At 42.6% G+C, this 20,068-nt stretch overlaps 1 protein-coding gene across 1 annotated transcript in view; it reads left to right on the top strand.

Moving 5' to 3' along the window:
- PTCHD1 (patched domain containing 1) overlaps nt 1–20,068 on the top strand; it is a 691,546-nt gene that overhangs the window by 441,971 nt on the left and 229,507 nt on the right. The gene's annotated exons all lie outside the window — the stretch shown is intronic.

Below are 20,068 nucleotides of genomic sequence, written 5' to 3'. Positions count from 1 at the left end.
CTGGGCCCAATTCTTGGATATTCTATAGTAGCTTTTTATTCATGATTTTGAGTGGATTCTTGGAGGAATTACATGCGGAAAAAGCAAAGACTATGTAGCTAAAGTATGCAGCTAGAGTAGGAAAGGTAGAAATCATTTCAAGTTAGTTATTTTAGAAGGTCTCGTGCAGATAATGACTTGAAAAGTTAAAGGACTGCACAGGGCAGAGATGAGGAGGTTGGGCTACCAAGAAGAAGCATGCATAAACCCCTGTATTGCCTTTATGTAGAATATACACTTGGCACACCAATATTGATATATTTCTGGTAGTTGAGACGCTATGCTGAACTGATTTACTCACCTCATATTTTGGATGTTTATGAACAAGAATAGTTGAAAGACATACCGCATACTAACTGTGAATCAGAGAACAGGCTTCATTCTTATAGAGAGCAGGTTTTGATGTTTCATTTGGTACCATGAGTCGGGGCACACTCTCTATTAGGCACTTAAAAAGGTGTATGATGAATGGTTACCTTGCTAGGACGTCTGTGGATCTAGTGGCTAGTGTAGCCTTTTTTTAAACAAGGAAATGATCAATCATCTACCTTATAAATAATAAAAAAATAAAAAAAGGATTAGCACCGCATACCACACATTAGGGCATTTTCTCAACTCCTTGAAGTTTATATGTGAGTCTTCATATTTTATATTATTCTCCTTCCATTACATTGACAATAACAATGTTAAGTGGTAGGCCTATTGGAGCAAATTTTAAAGTGTACATTTGAGTATTATATAATCAGAACACCTCTCATGGTCCAAGAAATGTGCAACTTTGTCTAGGAGCAGGAGCCTTCAACGAAAAGTAAACGTTTTCTTTAAACACATCAATCTACAGGCATAGTCAATAGTTGTTTCAAACTTCCAGAATCTTCCTACCATTGAGGATCCTAATGAATTCACAGCTCACTTACATCCTTGACTTTCAGCGGAGCTGGCCCAGAAGCAGGGTCGGTTACCTGCAGGTATTCCATGTCCATTACCTAAGCTAGTCACATTCAAATTACATTTCAAGTCAGAGGGCTATACAGGAATGAAAACTGCAAAATTGACTAAGAGGTGACAGGAATCTATTTGTTTTTTAAAACCTTAGTGCCTTAGGTTCAAGTACAGACGGCAAATGTTAGTAGTAGATAGGTACCCTCAAGCATATACAGTATTTATGGTTCTAAGGTAAAAAATGGTTAACATCTTTGATGTAGTGCTCTAGATTAGGTGACTTGAGCTCAAAGTTAAAAATATTACCTGCCACATCAATCAGTCAGTCAGTCAGTCAATAGGCTTTATTTCGATAAAACATATCTTTAAAAGCATTACATAGCACAACAAGTTAAAAACCAAGACATATAAAATACATCCACAAAATTAGATAAAATAATACAAATGACATCAATAAATTACTTAAGAAGGTCTAGCTACAATGACCATTATTAAACAATTTCATTAAGCCTTTTTGATCTGATCAGCCAAGCCCAGCTTAGAAATTTTGACATACCACACACGAACAAAGGCCGGGTGTCGTACATCAAGATTCGCAGTGCGACTATGTGGTGTCTGGTGCCCAACACCCTACACAATGGCTTTAGCCACCTAGATCTCGGGGATTTATAAGCGGGGCATTCAAATAGGAAGTGGGCAACAGACTCAACCCTAGACGCACAAAATAAACAAAAAGGTGAGGTTTGGGCCGGGATTTTCCAGCGGGCAGTCAATTCATCCACTGTACCTACTCTAAACTTAAAATACAAAGCCCTATCTATAGATTTTAAAATTATATCATGGTAGGGTTCGCGGAAGGCCATGTCCTTAATCCTGAGGAACTCGCTGGTTGCTCTACATTGTTTGGGGTCAGTGCTGCTCTTTTCCGATACCTAGTTCCAATAGATATTCTTAAGGACAGCTTTAGGGGGGGCAGATCTAGTAAGCCAAGCTTCCCCGAGCCCCAACTCCCCAAGCAGGGATTTAACGTCCATGAGCCACCTGATTTTGGACCAACCAGGTATTGATAATACTTCCAACAGACCTTCCGCATAGCTGGCAAGTTCGGGAACCCTCCACAATCGGGCCCAGAGTAGTAGTGGACGCAGCTTTGCCTGATCTTTAATTGAGCGGCATCCAATACCGAGTAGTAGGTGTAATGTCGGGGTACTTTGTGGGAGAGCCATCAGGTCCATCAAGAATTTGTTCTCGGAACAGGATAGCTGATCAATATTGTAGGTTCCCCAGAGCTGCACTAACACCTCTCGCCTTGTATATGTCTATCACAGGGGCAATGGGTTTGAAAGAGGACGACCGCTGTTCTTTCAAGAGAGCCCCCACAACCCTATTGTGGCTTAGCAACATCTTCTGGAGATGAGAATTCCACCGCATAGTGTCGGTTACAGGGATACCTAAATAATCAAATTCCTTGACCCTTTCCAGGGGCACCTGGTTTAATACAGGAGGCCGTCCAAGCTTTTTAGGGGGGTTGAGTACCAAATATTTTGTCTTTTCTGTGTTAATTTTAAGCCCCCTACTTGTGCAGAATAATTGGAAGCTATCCAGGAGGCTCTGTAAACCCACAGATATTATCTGACACATGACTGCACATCCGTACCAGCACTAAAAGGGGAAATGTACATATTCCTTCCTCCAACTCATCCAATAATTTGTGCACCTCTCCCATTCAAATGGACATAATCATGGATGGGAGAATGACCTGACGCAAGAGTCCAATGAGGTTTTTCATAGCAGTTTAACTAAGGATGTCCAGCCAGCTCCAATAGAATGGCATACACAAAGAAATTATTTTGATTGAGGCAGTTCTTAATTTGTATAATAAAGTAAATAATTATCAGTGGAGGTGCCTTAAGTTTTTGTTGGTAGCTCGCTGTTGATGCCACCTAATACAGAGGTTGCTGCATACCAAGATTTCCTAGTCTTGATCCCACCACATGTCTTTTTCTTGCACCTCCCTGCACTTCCTGTCTCTTTACCTCACTCTTGGAGGTTCTTTTTCATAAGTGTGTTCATCCTTTTACATTATTTTCCTATCTTTCTCTTTCTTCCTTTTCCCCCTTTTCCAGTCGTTACCTCTCTTGCTCTAGGTCAATGTTTGATGATGAATAATGAGTGCTGGTGCCCACCACCTGCAAACATTTACACTTAGGATGACCACTTACTCCAGGGCATTATGTACACTGCCTCCAGTGTAGAACTTTTCATCAACAAATCTTTAATTTGAGGTATGATGTTAGTCTAATTAATTTGATGGAAGAAAAAAAAGACTCCAACTCACAGAAAGCATTACCCTTTCAAACAAAAGTGCAGGACTGGAAGCAGTGTCACCACACTTTGGTGTAACACTACAGTCAACACTGAGGGGAGCGCAAATTGTGGATTGCATGTACCATGATACAAAGGAGCAAACTTTTCTGGGATGTGGTGTAGTGTCTGGCCACTCCCCTTTCTCTCCCAAAATGATTTTCATGACCTTCTCTACCATTTATCTCACATTCCTAATGTTTCTTTTTGCAAAAATTGCATTCCGGGCCATTGATTACACTTCATCCTGTCCGAGGCGGAGAGTACAGCGTGAGCTGGAGAATATGGCTTGAGCTGGAGATTTCGGCCCGACTCCGGAAGTAAAGATGCAACTCTTAAATGACCTCCGTAATTACCAAAACTCGTAAAGTTTGACTTTTGTTTCAGATTGCCTTTGTGAATCGGGCCCGTAGTTTGAGAATAGAAAAAATAGTAAATGTAAGTCTACCTCTGTGAATAAGGCTCCAGCTTGCTAAAGAGGTCAATATGTTGAATGTATTGTACGCCCACAAGGCTATGGAGCTTACGGTAGAAATATCTTCAACTGTGGGGTTTACCTATTTAGGGATTTGTCATCTGCTTTGTGGTGCCAACTACATAACAGAATAGATTAAGTTCATCAAGAAACCCACCATGCTCTCTTTTGGCAAATGATTAGAGATATGAGTGAGCAATATCAGGTAGACAGTATATAGACAAAACCATACTAATCTGAAGTACTAAACACTGGTTACTAAATTTGTCACAATTTTCGACTAGTATATATTTTGCCACTATTCAATTATACGAACTAACCTACATACTAATAGTTTGGTTTGTAAAATTCCAAATTGGAGTTGGTCATTGTTAGAATTGTGGGTCAGTAGTTGGCAATGGTGCACACCCTTTCCAAGTAGGGATCCTTCGTTCTAGTCTTACTGCCATGTAGGGGAGGCGATGCATCAGTTTCTTACTGAAAGGCCAGCATCATCGTGAATTTGATGAACAGGTGCACAGGACTCTGCGTGCTGCATTTTCTGGGCTGCGGGCAGGCGCTGCATTGATTTCTTTGGCCGCACAGGGCTGTGCATCATGATTTTATCCCACACAGTGGTGTACTGTTGAATAAAACAGCTGCAAGAAGAGCAACGTGTCAATTTTGCAGTTTATTTAGTTCTTTGCAGCTTTCTGTAGCCCAAACAACCTCCAGGGATTCAGAACTGGAACAGGCACCCCCAGGCAGGTCAGAGCTCCCACCAGAGGAGTTCAGGAAAGCTGTACGTGGAGTTTTCCTGTCCCTGAGACTTCAGAACAGGAGGCAAGCACACACAAGCCCTTGGAGATTATTCTCAAGCAGGTTTCACAGCAAAGTCCTGTCTTTGTCCTCTCCTTAGCAGAAGCAGCAACTGCAAGCCAACCCAGCAAAGCAACACACAGCAAAGGGGCAGTACTCCTCCTCACAACTCTTCAGCTCTTCTTCCTTGGTAGAGTTTCCTCTTGATTCCAGAAATAATCTAAAGTTCTGGGATTTTAGGTGTTATACTTATACCCCTTTTCCGTTTGAAGTCTTTGTGAGAAAGTCTTTCTTGCTCAGTAAAAACAGTTCTGTCCTCCCTGGTCCAGCCACACTGCAGGGGGTGGAGGCATCATTATGCAGAGCAGCCACAGCCTATTCAGGTGTCAGTGACAACTCCTCCCAACATGTAGCTCAGGAAGACCCATCAACATATGCAGGACACACCTCAGCTCCATTGTGTGAGTGTAAGGGGTGAATGCACAAACAGCCACAGTCAGTCTAAATCCAGACAGTGAATCCTCAAGCAGGCAGAGACACACAGGATGGTTAAACAAGAAATGCCTACTTTCCAAAAGTGGCATTTTCAAGCACGCAATTTAAAAACCACCTTCACTAAAAAGTGTGTTATTCAATTCTGAGTTTGGAGAATCTAAATTCAAAATCTTTAGCTGTTCCCAATTGAAAGTTACGCTAGTAAAATATTACAAGATGGTTTCAATGATAGCCTATGGGAGAGCTAGTCCTTGCAATAGTGAAAAACTAAATTGGAAGTATTTCATTATCAGGGCATGTAAAGCACACCAGTACATATCCTACCTTCCACAAATACTTCACCCTTCCCATGGGGGTACCTTGGGACTACCTCAGGGGTGCCTTACATGTAGAAAAAGGGAATGTTAGGGTGTTGACATGGCAGTTTGAAACTGCACTCACAGACACTGCAATGGCAGACCTGAGACAAGTTTAAAGGGCTACTTGTGGGTGACACAACAAATGCGCCTACCCAGGCATTTAATTTGCTGGCCCAGGACAAATGCAGTGCAATTTACTAGAGACTTATTGGTAAATCAAATATGTCAATCATGGCTAACCAATCAGAATTGTAATTTACACAGGGAGCACTTGTATTTTGGCACTGATCAGCAGTGGCAAAGTGCCCAGAGCACAGAAACCAGCAAAAATAAAATCCAGCACACAGCCAAAAATACAGGCAACAATGGCAAAATGTTAGGGGAAACAATGTCAAGTATGCCAGGTCTAACAGTCATAATACAACCAACCTCATGAATCTTAATAAGGTAGGCTGCAAATGTGACTAATTGGTGGCCATCACATGGATGGTGGCCTGCTAGGGTCACATGGACCAGCAGTTTTTTATTTTTATATGCAGCTTTTTTTCCTTAAAGGAAACGTGGCTGCGGTTAAAAAACAAAAAGTTTACTTTAATGTTAAAGTTTGTTGAAGAGTTGGCTGTGGTCCCATGGACAACAGCCAACTCTCCAACCAACTTTTATTTTTTACATCCGCAAAGAGATGGGGTCCGAAAGGGAAATCACAAACTAAATCAGAACCCCTTCTGTATACCAATCATTATCCTTTTGCATTCCCATACTAGGAGTTGGTAACACTTTACAAACTCTTAAAATGGTGTGTGTACATTTAAAAATCCATTTGTGTGTCAAAAACTCTGATTTGGAGTGTTTGCAACTACAAAAATTCATACTACATCTGGCCCTCTGTTTATTTCCTGTAGTTACATAATGATAGCCCCTAAAATACACTCATACTAGACAATGTTATGAAAAATAAACTTTTAAAATGTACATCCACCGTAATGTAGTCTCTTCACGCTTGCACTAATGATTAGCCTGAATAATGATATATATTATAAAGCAAATAATTTTGTCTTTCTGTCTCACAAAATTGCAATTGACCATATATGTCTCAGATATTACAGTAAACAGAGTTCCACTGTCTGGAAGTCTCTGTCAAAATGTTCATCCACTGCCTGCAGACAGTGGGCCAAAGATCTTAAAGTATTGCATGAGTGATACTTTTATGAATTATTAACCAATTACGGGTGAAACAAGATTGGTCCAGTCAGTGAGCCTAGCTAAAGCACTTGAAATGCACACAAGCAGCCAATGAAGAACCACTGAAGCCGTTGGGGTTTTGAGTTGGCGTGCTTTCCAATAAAGACTGAATGTAAGAAATTGGGTTATTGATTGAGGAGGGTGCAGCCCCTCTCAATCAACAACGACAACTTTTGTCTGGGTGAACCACTCAAAGTAACTAAATTAAGCTGTGCTTAACCCTCTGGTAGCTCAGTACAAAGCAGTCAGGCTTAACTTAGAGGCAATGTATAACGTATTAATGCAACACACAAACAGTATTAAAGTGAAAACACAACACAAGAAGAGCCCCAAAACTATTTAGAAAAATAGAGAAAATGTAATAAATAACATGATGCCAGAACAACAAAGATCCTAGAACCGGAGAAATGACATTTCAAAGCTTCATGTAGGTATCTCCCCTGAAACCACAAAGCACCACTCGTGGTCACCTGGTCATGCTAGACCGTGGGAAAATCACAAGTTCAGTCTGACCGCAATGGAGTGCAAGCCGGATACAAGGACTTGGTTAGTCCAATTGAGAAAGTTACCATCTCAAAGTTTGGCATGAAGAATTCAGTATACAGTCAAGGCAACCACGAGGAACAGGAGAGTGCCATGGATGGACATCAAAGCAGCATGAATTGCCAGCCGGGTGGCGTGGGTTCTCATCAATGTAGCAAAAAGACCCGCTGGGTGTTTTGGATGGTCATTTTTGGAGCTTCACATTGGCTGTCTCTGCAGGCTGTAGTTGCTGTAGTGCGAAGATCAGATCTTGTGTTGCTGGTTGTCTCTGGGAGTCGCTGTAGCACAAAGAGGCTGGTTCACTGGAGCTTCTTGTTGGCTTTCTGCCAGTTGTGGCAGAATCTCAGCATGAACTGGCCCATTTGTGGTTGAAAAGAGGCCAAAACTTGAAGATTTCACCTTTGTTCACAGGGGGCAGCTCAACAGATTCCAGCCAATGGTCCAGGACCTGGGGAGGACCCTTTTCAGGGTCCAGAACTCACTCCAGATGATGCCAGCAGGGCTCAGGCAGGTCGCGTTGCAAGTCCAGACAGGTCCAGTGTAGCAGGTCAGCTCAGCAGTTATAGGGAGCCCTCTGGGGCTTGTATCCCTGTAGTTCAGACAGGAGTTCAGCCCACTGACTCCTGGAGTCACTCAGGTTAGCCTGGGATGAAGGGAGCAGGTTCAAGTATTCTTTCTCAGAGAGCAGGGCAGTCCTCAAGCAGCAGGGTTGTCCTCCTGGTAACAGGAGGAAGAGGTGTGGTGCCGCGGCCAGGGCGACTGACTCCGGAATCTGGGGATCACGGTTCGATCCACGGCACCGGCGGAAGATTAGCCCAGCACCATGTGACTCTGGGCAATAGCTTGCTTAATCTTCCCGACGGCCCCCAGCGCCTAGATACCCTAACGGGTGATTGTGCGCTTTACAAATGTGGGTATTATTATTAGTATTATTATTAGCAGAGGCGTCCTCTGGGGAGAGGGGGAGACACTCTTTATTTTGTAATGTCCACAAATCCAAGAGTGTACTGAGAGTTGCTCTGAAGGTCCATTATTTATAGCTGGTGCATGCCTTTGAAGTAGGGAATCTCTGTTCTACCCACACTTCTTGTTCTGGAATGTTCTTCCTGTCCCCTGTCAAGGCTCCAAGAAGTCTGGGATACCAAAAGGCAAGTGTCAGGTACCTTTGTGTGTGCTGGAGGCAACCCCCTTGATGTCGGGCAAGGTACTGCTCCACAACCAGCCATCCCTGAAGTAGGAACCATCCAGCCCACACTCAAGTCCCATTTGTGTCACTGGAAGGAATACACAAACCCCAACAGCAGAGCCACCCACAGTTATGTGATCCAGAATAATGGCAGAAGGCATAAATGATTAGTTCAAGAAAATGCCAACTTTCAAAAGTAGTATTTTGAGAATTGTGACTTAAAAACCAACTATTAAAGAGGATTCTAAATTACAATTCATTTAAGTATAAAAACCATATCTCTCGCTTCTCCAAATCAAATGTATCACTAATTTAATGTAATAAGGTAACCCAGTGCTAGTCTATGGGATAACTAGGCCTTTCAACAGTGAACATCGACTTTAGGTTTACTTCACTGCTAGGACATGTAAAACTTAAACCAACATGTTCTACTTTTTTAATAAAAGGCACCATTCCCTACATGCTTTTAGGGCCAACTCTAGGGGTGATCTATCAGTATTAAAAATGAAAGTTTAGACCCTGCAACAGGTTTATTTTGCCAGGTCTAACTGCCGGTTTAAAACAGCACAACAGGCTACACTGGCCAGCCTGAGATATTTTAAAAAGCTTCTTCAGTGTGTGGCACAGTGAGGGCTGAAGGCCTAATAGTAGCATTTATTTTACAGTCCCGAGCACATGTAGTACCATTTGCTAGGGACCTACAAGTAATTAAAATGAGCAAATTAGGTGTAGGCCTATTTTGCCATGTTTGAGAGAGAGAGCACCAGCACTATAGCACTGCTTAGCAGTTGTAAAGTGTACAGAGTACCAAAGCCAACAAAAACAAATCCAACAAAATAGGCGAGGTGAAGGCAAAATGTTTGGGGGAAAACCATGCCAAGGATGTTAGGTTTAACATTAAGGAATCCTAAAGAACTTGCCACCTTAACAGATCAACATAATACAAGAAGGTAAAACACTACAAAACTCAAAATCAAAAACATCAAAGACATAAAATAGAGAAGTGAGACATTATTAATACCTGAAATCAGGATCTAAAATAGCATCCATCTACATACCATTCTGTGGAGACGTGTGGCTCAATGGTTAGAGCGGCAGACCTTGATGCAGAGGTCTAGCCTGGGACCAGGGTTCAATTCCCCGCCTCGGTGGGTCTTGGGCTAAAAATTCCACGGACCTGATAATTCTCGCCTCGGTGCCTATTCCAATCATGGAGTCCCACTCTGCAACTCTGGGCAATAGCTTGCTAAATCTCCACAACGGCCCCCACAACGCTAAGGATGCCTGGCCTCCACCTTGGGGGTGCCCAGGAGTGGACACCTCATAGGGAAAGCCAGGGTCGGTTCCACAGTGGTATTCGTACAAGTGCCTTGAGACCCTTGCGGGTGAGTAGTGCGCTATACAAGTATCAAAATTACATTACATTTACATTACATTCTTTCTATATCATTAACGAAGTTCAGGAAGGAGAAGTTCGACAGAACTTCAACAGAAGAGTGACTACTTTCTTGGGACATAATCCCATCAATTAGAAACTGTTTGCCCCCCCCCCCGTCCTGCACTGAACACAATCTTGAACAATTCTCCAACCCTCACACATTGCAAGACCTGCTGAGCTTCCCCATTATTATATTGTATATAAAGACTTTAGGCAGAGTTTTATTTTAAGTCAAAACATTTTAACATGAGAAGAGCCAAGCAATACAGATAAAATCAACCATCACAATTTTCCTGTATTCTATCAAGATATGATGATGGGACAAGATGATCTGGTTTACTCATAGAATAGGACATATTTAATGGAGTCATCATCAATTTGTTCTGATTTTCAAACTTATATTTTTGATAATAAAATGTGATGCTTGGTTTGATCTTTATTGCTTGACTCTTCTCATGTTAAAATATTTTAAATTAAAATGATAGGCTGCCTAAGGTCCTTATATACAAAATATTGTCCATGCCTTTGGAGTGTTGATCATTAGCCGGGGGTCCTTGCTGTTTTCAATTACTTCCCCATTGCTATGTACAGTCGCTCGCTTATCCCCGTTAATATTTTGGCTTTATAAATACTAATCCATACAAGCATACATATGCAAAGCATATGTATAAAAAAGTAGCCATTTCAGAGTTTCAATATCATGCCACTCTGATTGAAGATACAACATATTTCTAATATGTTACCATATCTGCATACAGTATTACTTGTTCCTTTGGTTATATAATACTACAACATTGAATTAAATATTGTAAATTGTGGGTATATCTTTTTGTACAAGAATGTTTTGATGCCAGAACACAACATAATTTAGGCTGGATTCACAGAGTTTGCTGTGACTTTTTCTTGTAGTACTCCTGACATACTCCTGCAATTCAAGAGTACGTTTTGAGTAATATAAAAGTAAGTTATACCTACTTCTATAAAAATATATTTCTATAAGGGCTTTTGTGTTCAGCAGTATTGCATGCTTTTCACAGTAGATGCAGCATTTGGTCTAAACATTGCATCCCCTTTTAGTGCTTATGTGATCATGTAATTTTCTAGCGAAAGTCCCCCTACATAGTGAAGATATCAAGGTTTCTTGCTGGGTGACAGCTCAGGATTCTCATTTCAAATGTAAATCAGACATGTTTCCTGTCTGCAATAGAAAAAGGCGAGTACAAAGAACTTTAACTCTTCCAAACAGTGATGATAAAGGGTGCATGAATAAAAGCAAAGTAAGAGCACTCTTGCACATTTGCTGGGTACAACAAATGTTAACTTGGAATTTTGTTTCATTCCTGGCCTACAATTCAAGTTATTCACTTGGTTCAAGAGGTCCGTGAAGAGGGACTGCAATTCATAGAATGGCTGTAATTAGGTCTCTGCACATTAGCAATAATCATGACCTAGTATCTGCTGCCAAGTTAACCTCACTGTAACTTATTAGCATGAGTACCAAAGAGTTGGGTAACAATAAACATCTGTTATTCAGCATCAAGATGCCCAAGGGTGAACGTGTTATTTACAAATACATAAGGAGTGGAGGAAGTGTCCCCATGACCTTCATTGTTCTTAGTCTTAGCACCATGTAAATGCTTGACATTCCCAGCATACTTCTGACATACCTAAGGCTAGACAAAGGCCAGCTAGTAACAGGAAGGATGGACAAGTCAGAGGGGGATGTAGCGGAAATCTCATTTTGTTTGCAGGTGTGCATTATAATCACATGTGAAGAGCGCACCCGCATAAAATCCTTTGTTGTATTGCCCTGAAGTGTTAAAATTTGAAATGTATTAACCTGAAACTTGACGTGTTTAGGCCGTTGTAAAGTGACATTGAAAATCAAGGTAGAAAGTAAATGTAATTAGCGGAAGCTTTAACGTGAAGAACTTGTGGGTGCATCTGACAATTATTCATTTACTAAATGTGGTTATTAATTGTGCTGTTTTACATGTAGGTGAATGCATTAATTGAAAGTGCCTTATTTTCCATGCTTTCTTATGTTAGCTGAATTTTGTAGGCCTGAAATGCCGTTCCCTGGAAACTCTCGCTTTACAACTAACAGTTTGAATTTCATGTGTGCTGTGGAATTTGTTCTTTCTCACGTTTTGTGTTGCAGGTAAAAGAAGTGCTCTTGTTAGCTAGAATAATGTCTTTGTTTTATTAGTCAGGCAAGGAGAAAAGAAGTTACAATCGTGTGGCTTGAGTTGATAAGAGAAGGTCATTGTGCTTCACACAGGATAAGGCCTGAGAACCAAGGACAAAATGTATTGAGGAAAGAATACCATTATCCCATGGAAAAACACTTTCCGGATCATGCCCAGTACAGATGGCATGACGTGCAATGGATTCTGGGAATGTTATCTACGAATAATGTGTTGTTGGAAGTAGGGAGAGTGACCACTGCTTCTCTTGCCTTCAGAGAGAGAGAGCATCTGAGAGCAAGCTCTGTCTTGGTAGCTTCATGCTACATGACCCATTGATTGTGGCAAGGCTTCTTAGGAAGACTCCACATGCTGACACCTTGTATCCTTCTTCCTGAAGATGCTTAAGTAAATATGTCAATTTAGTGTTAGTGTAGGGAAAGATTAATGCTTTTTACTCATCAACCCTTGATGCAGGGAAACTTGGACTCATGCTTTCTGATCCTCTGCATTGGGCTTCTTGAACTAATCATAATATTGATGCTACACCATTTAAAGTGGAGAAGCAAATTTGGCCTCATGCTAATTCCGATGTATTCCTACACCCTCGCATTACGGTGTCATTATGTTCAGTTTTTTTGGGCTTTTTAATAAATCAACTAACCTTACGTATTTGTCTATGATTCTTATGTGTCCAAGAGGATTTTTGACAAATTAATTGATCACTCAACACCTTTTATCCCTTTTACACTTTCATGCTGCGAAAAAGAGCCATCGGATTGTGACACTAGAACAGGTCTAGAACTTTTTGACCGGGCCCTTTCAAGGGTTAACAGAAACAAAAGCAGTGAAGGTCACCCGTATGTAATCAGAGCTTTATATCTATGTCTTTTATCTTTATCCCAGTTATTATCTTTAAGGTATACCAAAGAAACTCCAGACTTCATGCAAAAAATCAAGATAGAAACAAAATTCACTAGTCATTATTCAGTGATTTTATGAACTCACAGAAAGGGATATCTAGTGGACTCATACATCTACTGTAGGGGCCTGCGTTCAACCTCATGGTCACAGGTTCATTCAAATCCTGGCCGATCCACTCAGCCTATCATCCTTCTGAGTTCGGTAAAATGAGTACTATTGAGTTGGGTAATTCTTAAATGTAAGGCAGCTATCTCCACTTGCTGATTGTGTTTTATTTCTCGGATCTCATCAAGAATTAGATTCAGCATTTCGCGGATGTCTAGCTGATATCTCACCTCTGATCCCGGAAGGCTATCTTTTCCTGCCAAAAGATTTACGTTAGTACTCGTATTACTCTCATTAGGGCCCGGCTGTACCTCTTTATCCTCTGCTCGTGCTGCCCCAGATACTCCGCTTTGTATGTCCGGAAATGGAGAAGAGTCTTGCACACAGTCCCCCTCATCCATCACCTCTTTTGTGGAGATTAGGGGGGATTGTGGAATATGTGGGAGGAGAGGTTCAGGTGCCTGGTCATAGCAATGAGTCTTTGACGGTTTTATCGGGCCAGAGTCATCGGGCAGTACAATGATAGCTGGTGAGGCAGCAAGAGTTAAGGTTGTAGGGGATTGTAAGGGAAGAGTCTTTGGAGTGGTTTTCTTTGCATAGAGTGGGTACTCCTTTATCTCTTTTCCTCCATTACCACTTTTATTTTTACCCTCTCCTGCCTGGGGTGGTGTTTCTAAAGCTGACACCAAGGTAGAAGCTGGCACCTCTGCTTCTACTTCTACTTCGGATTGCATTGCTGTATTAAAACAACCCACAACTGCCTCCTTCGGTTCCGTAACTTGCAGAGAGGTAGAAGAGAGGGTAATTCATCTTCTGAAGACTCAAGCATCGTATCCTCAGCTGAGCTCTCCTCCCTAGTTTTCTCTTTATTTTTGTTGTTGTCCTTGGCTGCTTTTCGTGAGGCCTTTCTGGCTAAGGCTAAGCGGGTCCTTGCTTTCTGGCGGGCAGCCAACTCGACTTTGCTAGACTTAATAAACTCTTCTCCCTCCTTCTGAGGGTTGCCCATTATGACGTATAATTTGACAGGGAAAACCCCCCCTTGAGTATTTTCTATATATTGTATAAAAAATGTTCTGCCAGCCGTTACTCACAGAATTACTCGCAGCGCAAGAAAATTCCAGAATTTCTTATCCCTCCATTATGGCAGGAATCTTCGAGCCCCCCCCCTCAGCTCCAGTTCCAGCCTTGTCAAAAATTCCTACTGCAGCCGCTTCAGCAATTTCTGTGCATTTCTTTTGCGTCCTCAAGCAGTCCTGCCCATGAACAATATCAATCCTCGGGGACTGCGTAGATGCCAGAGGCAGCGAGCACCAATCCCGGAGGAAGCCGAATAAAGCCCTGGGAGCTGAATCTCTTAAATCAGCAACAGCTTTGTAGATGGATTCAATGCTCCCAGCTTCATGTTTGAATCACTAAACGCCAAGTCATGGCACCCGCAGGCACCCGCGGAAAAGAAAATCTGCCGTAGAAGCAGGATCAAGCCTCGAATCACGAGACGCTGGAGCCCTAGAAGCTGAGTCTCTCAAATCAGCAGCAGCTTCCTAGATGAATTGAAGTGCCCCCAGCTTCACGCTCGAATCACAGGATGCCAGGCCACGGCTCCCCGCAGGCACCCGCGAAAAGAAAATCTGCCCGTAGGAGCAGAATCAAGCCCTAAGCAGCATCCTGACGGATAGCGTTTCTCTGCCGCCATTCTGGGGGTGGGATCCCAGGTCACGAGTCACAGAAGGCTACGCATAGGCGTGGTACTCCGTAGCCATCCTTTTCGAGGTCATTTAAGAATGGACAAATTTGAGGAGTCAATGCTGGCACTCCCTAATAGACTACAGCAGGCAGAGGCTAGGATCTCTGCCTTTGAAGACCAATTGAACCTGGTCTCGGGGGAAGCAAGGGAGGCAACCAAGAAGAAAAACTTTCTTGAAAACAAGCTTGAGGAGCTTGAAAATCACTCTAGAAGATCAAATCTAAGGATTGTAGGGGTACCGGAAGGAATAGAAGGCTCCGATACTATTCAATGGGTCAATTATTTTATTCAGCATACAGTTCTACCTGAATTTGAGGGGGATTTGACTATAACAAGGGCTCATCGGGTCCCGGCTCAGTGCTTTCCAAATTCGACATTTCCAAGAACTATTCTATTGAATTTGGCTGATTATAGGATTAAGGAGAGGATTCTTTCTAGAGCCTATCAACAATGTCAGTTTTCAGTGTCAGAAACAATAAAATGTAGGATCTTTTCGGACATGACTGCAGTAACTGCTAAAAGAAGAAAACAATTTGTTAAAATTCTACATCTATTTAAAGCAAATGGCGCCCAGGCCTTGATTGCGCAGCAGTCAAAGTTGAAGGTCCTGGTTAAGGGAACATTTTACTTGTTTACTGACATAGAAGAGGCTCAATCTCTTCTTAAGGAGATCTCTTCAGGAGCCAGGGCCTGAAAAGGGGAAGATCTAACCTTTGGTTTTGTAATGTTTTACTCTTTCTGAATTTTCTTCCTTTCTTTTCACTTTTGTTCTCCTTTTTATTTCTCTAAAAGAGATGTGTTGTCTAGCGCTAATTTTGAACAATAGTAGTACGGGGCGGCACCAGATCTACGGGTCACTTAGGGAGTAACAAAAGGACACCCAGAATAGAATAAGTGGGAGGAATGTGGACAGCGTGGCAGGGAGGGGAGTTTCCACATTCCTGGGTAGGGTGGTGGAGGGGGGGTAAATGCAGTAAAAAGGAATAGGTGCAATAGGCATAGCATTTTTTCAATATCTATTGTTAGGTACTTAACAAGGAAAAGACCTTTTTTTAGATGAAATGTAATACATGTAATATCCTGTCAATTAATGCAAATGGAATGTTAAATAAACAGAAGTACGGGGCTCTTGTGAAATGGGTAATATCTCTTATGTCTCAGGTGGTCTTTTTTCAGGAGACTCATTTGAAGTCTAATAGCCGGAAGCTGTTTATTCCGAAATATTTTTCTAATGTCTTTTTTTCATCAGCAGGGGTGGCCCAGAGAGGGGTTGCTATTTATTTCTCAAGGGGTCTGGCCTGGGAATTTTTACAGGTTCAAAGAGATGCCAAGGGTAGGTGGCTATGGGTGGTAGCAAAATTGCAATAGAAAGTTATACATTTTTTGAACTACTATGGCCCCATCCTTGATGATATTTCCGGGTTGACAGAAATTTATGAAGCTTTAAGGGGAGTCCCAGGACAGATAGTTGTAGGAGGGGATTTTATTTATATTCAAGAGTTGTTAAGGGAGAACATGGCGGCTAGCAGGCGTGGCTAGTCGGGAGGCTCTGGAGCCTCGGGTGTCTGTGCTGTGCGGAGTATGAGCGGGGCAGCGAACGATAAAAAAATGCTGTTCTAACTTTTTTCTTCTTGGTATTCTTGGTATTCTCGGTGCAAGTGGAAACGGTTACAGCAAAATACAGCAACATATGGTAATCGCCAAAAATTAGGACCAAACAACTCAGGCTGGCTGGCGGAGAGCGGAGAGCAGAGGTGAGCGGGCGGAGTGCTTGTATCGGCTCCGAGCTTCTACGACGTTAACAGCGGGAGCAGTTTCATTGTGCAAGAGCTTTGGCGTCTTCTCTGTTTCCATCGGCTTTTCGGACAGCCACAGGGATCAAAATTAATCAAATAAGCAAAACGACTCAGGCTGGCTGGGGGAAGCGTAAATCGGAGCCCGGGGTATAAGGCGCTTCCACCGGCTTTTTCGAGCTTCCTGAGTACTGAATGGCGGTGGCAGCGAGAGCGACTTGAAAAGACAAGCCGGTCACTGAAAGTTACTGAAGGGGAACAGATTGGCTGATATTTGGTGTTTTTCGCTCTTCTCATCACTTTCTTCGTGTCAGAGCTTAAAAATCAAGCAGTCTGGAGAGGCTCATTCATACTGACACGGCAGGGGCCGTGACTTCTCTTCTGCCACATTCTGCTACCTGCACCTTAAAGGTAGAACAGATGCCTCAAAACAGGGCTTAACACGTTGGCTCAAGGCTGCATACGAGCTCAAGAAGGGGAGAAGAGCTGGCTATAGATATAGTCTTTACTACCCAGGGGGGAGAATTGAAACTATAAGATGGGATTTAAAACCACCAAACCCACAATGCAATGGGCCAAGTGAGATTTTCAAAGACCTAGCTCTATTAACCCCAGAATTGCATATGTCAGAAAGAGAGACTCAAGGCTCCCAGGCTTCGGGATATACTCTTAGGAGCAAGGGGGGAAAGCAACCTAATCTAAATGCCCCTTTAGATATTCCTCCTACTGCTATTTCAAAATCCAAAATAAAATCTCTAAAAAAAGCTGGAAAAAAAGGTGCTAAAGCTCAGAAAATAGCTGAAAAGACGAAACCACCTCCTTCCTTGAAGGCATATTTTAAAGCCGTGCCTTCAGTATTAGAACTTAAATTGCCGGATGAGGCTTTAGGTGGGGTAGCTATAAGCAGCTTGGAAACTACTAACAAGTACCAAGTTTTGGAGGGGCTAGAGATGGACTTGGAGCTCGAGGGAATCCCTAAGCCTGTAGAACCCTTTAAACAAAATACTATACATAGTTCTGAGGATAAGGATTTTGAATCCAGAGAAGAAGATCTAACGCATATAATGAATTCTAACAGCGAGGACAGCTTATCTGTAGTCCCCACAAATGTTTCAGATATGGACCAGTCAGTGATACTAATGCTAAAAGCCCTGAGCCACGAGGTTAAAAGTGGTTTCGAAGCAACATTAATTAACCAGCAGGAGATTAAGGAGAAATTCGATGCTTTAGCTGCTAGAACTACTAATCTAGAATCCTCAGTAGCAGAACTAAAAAAGTCTGTTACTCAACATACAAAAAAGCTGAAGGATCTCAGACTGAAGGAGCAAGGACTCCAAGAAAAAATGGAGTCCTTAGAAAATGCACAAAGGCGAAATAATCTACGCCTCTTAAAAGTTCCAGAAGGGGCAGAAGGGGGAAATATTAAAGCTTTTGTGGCCAGATTGATTAAACAAACAATAGATTTAGAGATGTCTGAAGAAGAAATAATAAAAGATATCCAACGAGTTCATAGGGACCCATTCAGGCAGAACCCAAACAAGAGCAGGCCTAGGAAGATCCTAGTACATTTTCTGACGTACACTCTAAAAGAGGAAATCCTCAATAGGGCATTAAGAACCACCGAGCTTTTGACAGACGGCTTTTCTTATCAGATCAGATCAGATGTGTCTTCCATCACAGCATCTAGACAGTGGGAGCTTGGTAAGCTGCTAGAACCTTTTAAACAACTTGGCGCTACCGCTCAGCTAAAATTTCCGGCATCACTAAAAGTGATGTATAAAAATAAAATGAAAGTCCTAAAAAGGTTGGATGAGGCAGAAGAATACCTACAATTACTCACAGATGATAATTTAAGAGACCAAGACCAAGACAATGAATAGTTAACGCACTGAGAATTAGCTCATGCATCAACTACCATTATAATTTAGCTATATACTTTCAAGGCTTGCCATGTATATAGAGTAGACACCCGGGAGAAAGAGCCTCAATGGCCCAAGTAGGCCAGGAAAAGGAGGGGGGTTCTCCAGGGGAGCACGGGAGGGTCAGGACGGAGGGGGGAGGGAGGGGGAGGCACTGGGTGGGGAGCATCCGGGGGAAAAAAAACAAAAAAATGTCCAAATCGCCACACTCAAAGTTTGATTTTAAACACATTTATCATTAGAAATAATGCAGGATAGGGTAACTCATTCATCATATCTTAATATTCTTTCATGGAACGTCAATGGGTTACGGGTTAAGCATAGAAGAGAGAGAATTCTTCAGTACATAAAGGATGCACCTGAAAAAATCTTTATTTTACAAGAGACCCACTCCACCGAACAAGAATTAAGAGATATCTTCAAGGAAAAAAAATGGATTCAGCAGGTGATAACAACCTCGCAACCAACTACTACCAAAGGGGTGGCTATACTGATTAAATCTAATTCAGAGATAACTTTGTTACAATCTAAGGGGCCGATTAGGATGGAGGATTTTCCGCCTCCTCCGGGCCGGCGGAAGCCACCGCCGGCCCGGAGGAGGCGGAAAATCCTCTGCGGAGTCACCAAAGACCCACCGCCGCATTACGATGGCTGGTGGGTCTTGGTTTCTGTCCGCTGCTTTTCCGCCACGGTCGGATTACAACCGCGGCGGAAAAGCTCTCATTTGGCTGGCAGTGTCTATCAGACACCGCCAGCCAAATTAGGATGCATTAGTAAACATGCTTTTCCGCGGCGGTTTTTCCGCCGTGGAAAAGCATGTGTACTTTTGATTTTGGGGGCCTGTTGCGGGCCCCCAGGGTGTAGGCGGGTGGGGGGTGCACATGGGGGGTACCTATGGTACCCCCCAGTATTTACATGCACAAAGCGGCAGGCACCGCGCGGTGCCTGCCGCTTTGTGCATGTAAATGTAAAACATGCACTTTTAACATTGCGGCGGGTGCTGCTTGAAGCAGCACCCGCCGCAATGTTAAATATCCAGGATGTGACCGCCAGGGTGGCGGTCACATCCTAATTTGCACGGAGGGACCGCCGCTGCCCCTGCGGACGGTCCCTCCACCTCTGGGATGGCGGACGGACGCAAGTCCGTCCGCCATCCTAATCGGCCCCCATGTGTGATAAAAAGGGAAGGTGGGTTATAGCAAAAATAAAGCAACATGCATTTAAGTTTACGATTGCGGGGTACTACGGTCCTAATTTGGATGACACCCTTTCTCTCAAAGACCTCTTTGTTGAACTTTTAGATTATGAGGATCCGGTGATTCTTGCAGGAGATTTTAACTTAGTACTTGATCCACAGCTAGACAAATCTACCACTGTAAGGTTTACACATAATTCCAAAACTAGAGCTGTTCTATCTAATGCGATTATCCAGTTTGGATGGAAAGATATCTGGCGACAAAAAAACGGTACAAAAAGAGAATTTACTTTCCACAATAAGAAATTACGGAATAAGTCT

This window comes from Lissotriton helveticus, chromosome 8 (genome assembly GCF_964261635.1).
Source record: "Lissotriton helveticus chromosome 8, aLisHel1.1, whole genome shotgun sequence".
Taxonomy (NCBI): Eukaryota; Metazoa; Chordata; class Amphibia; order Caudata; family Salamandridae; genus Lissotriton; species Lissotriton helveticus.
Note: the sequence above shows the minus strand (reverse complement) of the source record. Positions and strands in the feature narration are given on the sequence as shown.